General features: G+C 45.5%; 1 protein-coding gene across 7 annotated transcripts in view; it reads left to right on the plus strand.

Annotated features, from left to right (window-relative positions):
• Positions 1-484: 484 nt before the first annotated feature.
• Positions 485-6,306, plus strand: part of RNF216 (ring finger protein 216) — a 112,598-nt gene continuing 106,776 nt past the window's right edge. For all 7 annotated transcript variants that reach the window (XR_001350027.2, XM_006097710.3, XM_006097711.3 and 4 more), the window contains exon 1: positions 485-534. The gene's annotated coding sequence lies outside the window, so the exon portion shown is untranslated. The remainder of the gene's footprint in view (positions 535-6,306) is intronic.

Genomic DNA, 6,306 nt, shown 5'->3' on the forward strand with positions numbered 1-6,306 from the left:
GCAGCCTAAGCATGTGCCCTGAGGGAATCAAACCCTTTGGTGTGCGTCACAAGCTGCAACCAACTGAGCCACCCCCTCAGGCTGGTGGCTGCTGTTTTATGAGTGCTTACCATATTCGGTTAAGATTTCAGAGACATCATAACTAATTTCACACCTAACCATGTTATTTTTTAAAAATACACTTTTATTGATTTCAGAGAGGAAGGGAGACGGAGAGAGAGAGAATCATTGATCGGCTGTCTCCTGTGCACCCTGCCGCGGGATGGAGCCCGAAACCTGGGCATGTGCCCTGACGGGAATGGAACCGTGGCCTCCTGTTCGTGGGTCGGCACTCAGCCACTGTGCTGCAGCAGCCAGGCCCTAACCATGTTTTTGTCGTTGTTGTTAATCCTCACCCAAGGATATTTTTCCCATTGATTTCTTAGAGAGTGGAAGAGAGAGGGAAAGACAGAGAGATCAATGTGAGAGTAACACATTGATTGGTTTCCTCCTGCAGGTACCCTGATTAAGGCCCAGGAGGAGCCTGCAAGCTCGGTATGTACCCTTGATGGCAATCAAACCCGTGACCCTTTGGACCCTTTGGTCTGCAGGCTGACAGTCTATCCACTGAGCCAAACCGGCTAGGGCTCTAACCATGTTATTTTATCCTCATTGCTAATCATAATAGGACAAAACATGATGCTATGTGCCAGATATTGTTCTAAGTGGTTTCCATATAGTAACTCTTAATCCTCAATGACGTGGGTTTTGTTATTCTTATTTTTAAAAGGAAGAAAATGAGGTGCTGAAAAACAACTTACCTAATCACAAAGCTTACAAGTGTCTGACTGGAATTTGAACTCAGTTTGATTCCAGTTCATGCTCCTAATTATCCTGCTATACCGGTGGATATTTATTTAAAAGGCTCTTATAGAGTATTTAATTTGTGTCTGTCAGTGTGCTATGTCCTGGGACTATGGGAACAAATAAGATGTAAGGTCCCACCTTTTAGAACTTGTTTTAGCAGAAGAAGTGGATATTAAACACAGCTTCCTAAATAATTGTAGATTATTAGTGTGCCAAATCCTTTGAAGGAGTGAGACATATGTGCATGAATAATGGGGATAGTCAGGAAAAGTTTTTCTCTGAGGAAGTGACATTTAAGATGAAGTGAAGGATGGTAGAGTTCATTTGGTCAACGAGAGGCAGTGAGGAGTTATCCAGCCAGAGAAAAGAGCTGGAAGTGAAGGAGGAGCACGGCACACTCAAGAAACAGCCATTATCACTGCAGAATGGTGAATGGGGGAGAAGGAGGAGGTGAGGCTAGCTGTGTCAGCAAGTGTCAGGAGGCAACGTTTTACAGGCCATGGCAAGGATTTTGATTATACCGTGATGAGTTTTGTGGTTTAAAAAAAACAAACTCTCAGTGTTATATTAAAACATGTAAGGGTAGAACCTGTAGGCAGGGGAAAAAAGGACGGTGTCAAGAGAATTCAATTATAAAAAGGTCATTGAAAACATTGATTTTTTTTTTTTTACCCCCTTGCAGATGAAAAAGTGCTTACTTAACTATTCTAGTTTCTGAACTGATATTCAGTTGACAGTTAAGGGGAAAAAAATTTTTTTAAGGGAAATCTTAATGTTATATGTTAAACTCTAGCCTACCCAATGAAGATTTTTAATTTAATTTTTTTATTAAAACTTTTGCCGAAACCGGTTTGGCTCAGTGGATAGAGCGTCGGCCTGCGGACTGAAAGGTCCCTGGTTCGATTCCGGTCAAGGGCATGTACCTGGGTTGCAGGCACATCCCTAGTAGGAGATGTGCAGGAGGCAGCTGATGTTTCTAACTCTCTATCTCTCTCCCTTCCTCTCTGTAAAAAATCAATAAAAAACAAAAAACTTTTACTGTAGAAAGATACTGATTACAGGATTTTTAGAGCTCTTTTAAACTCTGCTTAAACTTCAGACTAATTGTTTGCATAATTATACATGTAACTAGAGGCCCGGTGCACAAAAATTTGTGCACTTGGGGGAGAAGGGGGGGTCCCTCAGCCTGGCCTGTGCCCTCTCGCAGTCTGGGACCCCTCGGGAGATAACGACCTGCTGGCTTAGACCTGCTCCCAGGTGACAGAGGGCAGGCCCAATCCCTAGGTGCAACCCCTGGTCGGAGTCAGAGCAGGGCTGATTGGGGAGTTGGGGCGCCACCCCCTGTCATGCACAGCAGGGCGGATTGGGAGGTTGCGATGCCACCCTCAGTCACGCTCAGGGTAGGGCCAATTGGGGGGTTGGGGCACCACCCCCTGTCACACTCAAGGCAGGGTCGATGGGGAGGTTGCGGCGCCACCCCCTGTCACCCACAGAGCAGGGCCAATCAGGGGATTGGAGCGCTGCCCCCTGTCACGCACAGAGCAGGGCCCATCGGGGGTTGGGGCTCCGTACCCTGTCACACACAGAGCAGGGCCAATCGGGGTTGGGCACAGCCCCCTGTCACGCACAGAGCAGGGCCCATCGGGGGTTGGGGCTCCGTACCCTGTCACACACAGAGCAGAGTGGATCAGGGGGTTGGGGCGCCGCCCTCTATCACCCACAGAGCAGGGCCGATCAGGGGGTTGGGGCGCTGCCACTGTCACACTCAGGGCAGGGCCGATGGGGAGGTTATGGCTCTACCCCATCACACACAGAGTGGGGCCCGTGGCGGAGGGGGTTGGGGCGCCACCCTCTATCACCCACAGAGCAGGGCCGATCAGGGGGTTGGGGCGCCGCCACTGTCACACTCCGGGCAGGGCCAATGGGGAGGTTATGGCTCTACCCTGTCACACACAGAGCAGGGCCTGTGGGGGAGAGGGGGTGTTGGGGCGCCGCACCCTGTCACACACAGAGCAGGGCCGATCAGGGGGTTGGGATGCTGCACCCTGTCACACACAGAGCTGCAGGGCGATCAGGGGGTTTGGTCGCTGCCCCCTGTCACGCTGATCCGGTGCCAGGAGGCCTCGCGGCTCCGCTGATCCCGATGCTGGGAGGCATATTACCCTTTTACTATATAGGATAGAGGCCTGGGGGCCTGCTAGTTTGCCCTGAAGGGTGTCCTGGATCAGGGTGGGGGTCCCCACTGGGGTGCCTGGCCAGCCTGGGTGAGGGGATGATGGCTGTTTGCAGCTGGTCACACACCCTTCAGAGTGGGGGTCCCCACTGGGGTGCCTGGCCAGTCTAGGTGAGGGGCTGAGGGCTGTTTTCCGGCTGGCGGTTGACTGAAGCTCCCAACCGCTCCTTTTTTTCTTTTTTTTTTTTTTTTTAATTCTGGGCCAGCTTTAGCTCTGGCTCTAGCTCTGAGGCTTCCGCTGCTGAAAGCAGGTATCTGGTTTGTTTGGGTTCTATAATCGAAACAATGTATAACTCCAGCTCTGAGATCCCTGAGGCTGAAAGCTGGTTTCTGGGGTTTTGTTTAGCTTCTATATTTGTTACAAAGTTTCAAGCTGCCAGCTCAGAGGCCGGCAGCGGCAGGCAGGGAATGTTGGAGTCCTCTGTCACTGAAGCAAACAAGCCTCATGTTCGCTTCCAGCTGCCTGGCTGCCGGCCACCATCTTGGCTGACAGTTAATTTGCATATCACCCTGATTAGCCATATGCTAATTACCATGTTTCTCTTTTATTAGATTAGATTATGGATGGCATTCTACCTTAGGTCTTTCATTTTTGTCTATTTATTAAAATTAACATGCATTGCATTTTCTTATTCTGAATTCATCACCTGCCTTATTCTTTCTTAATAGTATCACCATCCTTCAGTTACCTGATCTCAACATCTAAGTCACCTTTGACTCCTTTCTTCCTCTTGCCCTGATGGCCAATTACATACAAAAATCCTATTGAATCTAATTCTATAGTCAGTATCTTGTATCTTTTTCCTCCCCTGCTTACTGTTAGCTCTAGTTCAGACTTCACTAGCTCTTGTTTCTGGGTTGCCTGCCACCAGATGTCTTCTACAGTCTGTCTCATATATTGCAACTAGGTTGATTTTCTTTTCTCTTTTTTAAAAAAATATGTTTTATTGATTTTTTACAGAGGAAGGGAGAGGGATAGAGAGTTAGAAATATTGATGAGAAAGAAACATCAATCAGCTGTTTTCTGCACACACCCTACTGGGGATGTGCCCACAACCAAGGTACATGCCCTTGACCAGAATCGAACCTGGGACCCTTCAGTCCACAGGCTGACGCTCTATCCACTGAGCCAAACCGGTTAGGGCTAGGTTGGTTTTCTTAAAGCACAACTCTCCATTGCTTCCCATTGGATAGGTAATAAAATTTGAGCTTCAGTTAGCTGTTGATACATAGCAAACCACACCCAAACTTAGTGACTTAGTACAACAATTTTATTTATTAAGAGTTTTGTGAGTCAGGATATTGGGAAGGGCTCACCTGGGCCATGTTTTTTCTCATCCACATGCTGTCAAACGAGATGGCTGGGGCTGGAGGACCCACTTCCAAAATGGCTTCTTCATTCCCAAGCCTTGTCAGAGACTGCAGGAAGACTGGGTTCTACTGGCCTTTCCCTCTCCATGTTGTGTGTCAGGGCTTTCCACATGGTGACTGGGCTTCAAGAGCCCAAGATGGAAGCTGCTGCATCCTTTAAAGGCTAAGTCTGGAGCTGGCACAACATTCAATTTAGCTGAAATACTGCTATCTCTGTTAAACATTTCCTGACTGCCTGCCCTTCCCAATTGGAATAGTCTTTTTATTGCACTAATGACTTTATACTTTTTAGATAGTTAATTATATGAATACTAGAGACCCAGTGCATGGGATTCATGCACTAGTGGGGGGTGTGGCCTGCAGGGATCAGCCCACTGTGGGAGCAGCCACTCATTCTGGTCAACCTAGCAGCACTCTCATTGTGGGAGCGCACTGACCACCAGGGGGCAGCTCCTGCATTGAGCGTCTGCCCCCTGGTGGTCAGTGTGTGTCATATCCACCGGTTGACTAGTCGTTCTGGTTGTTCCGCCATTCGATCGCTGGGCTTTTATTATATAGGATAGGGTTTTCCTATTGATGGGACTCTCAAGTTCTTTGAGGCAAGATCCATGTTGTATTTTTTGATATTTATTCACCATGATGTATAACATTATTTACACCATGTGGCAGGCTCACAATAAATATTTGTTGAATTTTTTTACTGCATTTTAATTTTAAGTGTTAATGTAAATAATGCCAATTTAGTATAGAAAAATCAGAAAATATAAGAAAGCAAAAAATATAAACTTTAAACTTACTACTTAGAAATAGCCATTATTAACTTTTTGTTGTGTTGATTTAATATTGATTAAATGTTAGTACAGGTTTAGAAAGAATAGATATCCAAATACTGGTTAAGAAGCTAGAATTTGAATGAAGAGCAAAATTCATTTATAGACACTTGAAAAATATGTTAGGAGGAGGCATTGTGTGGGGCTGGTATGATGAGCATGTCAGCTTTTCCCAGCCTGTACTTGACTCTGCTTTGCCCACCTTTCCCTGGGAATGTTCAATGATGAGAGAGAATCATTGATCGGCCACCTCCTGCACGCCCCCACTGGGGATCGAGTCCGCAACCCGGTCATGTGCCCTTGATCAGAATTGAACCCAGGACCCTTCAGTCCACAGGCCGACACTCTATCCACCGAGCCAAACCGGCTAGGGCATGTGCTAATTTTTTGTTTTATTTTGGAAGCATTAACTGATATTTGACTATAAAATATAGTCATAAACATAATTTTTATAATAAAGGGAAGAGGCAAGAACTGAAATCATCTTTTTTTAGGTGGCATTTCTTATTTCTGGATTTCACTTTTGTTTAACTATTTTCTTCAGTTGTGTGATCAAGAAGTGAAAGACATAGTTTCTTGCTACTTCCAGAGGGAAAACAAAGTATCTTTTATAGAGAGAAGTAAGGGTTTTACTGTGAATAGTTTTAATACTAGTGAAAAGTAACTTGTAAGAGAAAAAATACACTCATCCCCCCCTTGTTTGGCTGCATTGCCAACTCTTATTATAAACACTGCATCTACTGTATACTTGTGATAAAGCTCTTGTTTTGATGGCTTTTACCATACACAAAATGTCTCTCTCTCTCTCTCTCTCTCTCTCTCTCTCTCTATTTATATATATATATATATATATATATATACATACACACATATATATATATGTACACACACAAACACACGTATTTTATTCCTCACCTGAAGATATTTTGGGGTGTTTTTTTAAAAAGTATATTTTATTGATTTTTCTACAGAGGGGAAGAAGAGAGGGATAGAGCTAGAAACATCGATGAGAGAGAAACACCTACC

This window comes from Myotis lucifugus, unplaced genomic scaffold, assembly GCF_000147115.1.
Source record: "Myotis lucifugus unplaced genomic scaffold, Myoluc2.0 scaffold_208, whole genome shotgun sequence".
NCBI classification, from domain to species: Eukaryota; Metazoa; Chordata; class Mammalia; order Chiroptera; family Vespertilionidae; genus Myotis; species Myotis lucifugus.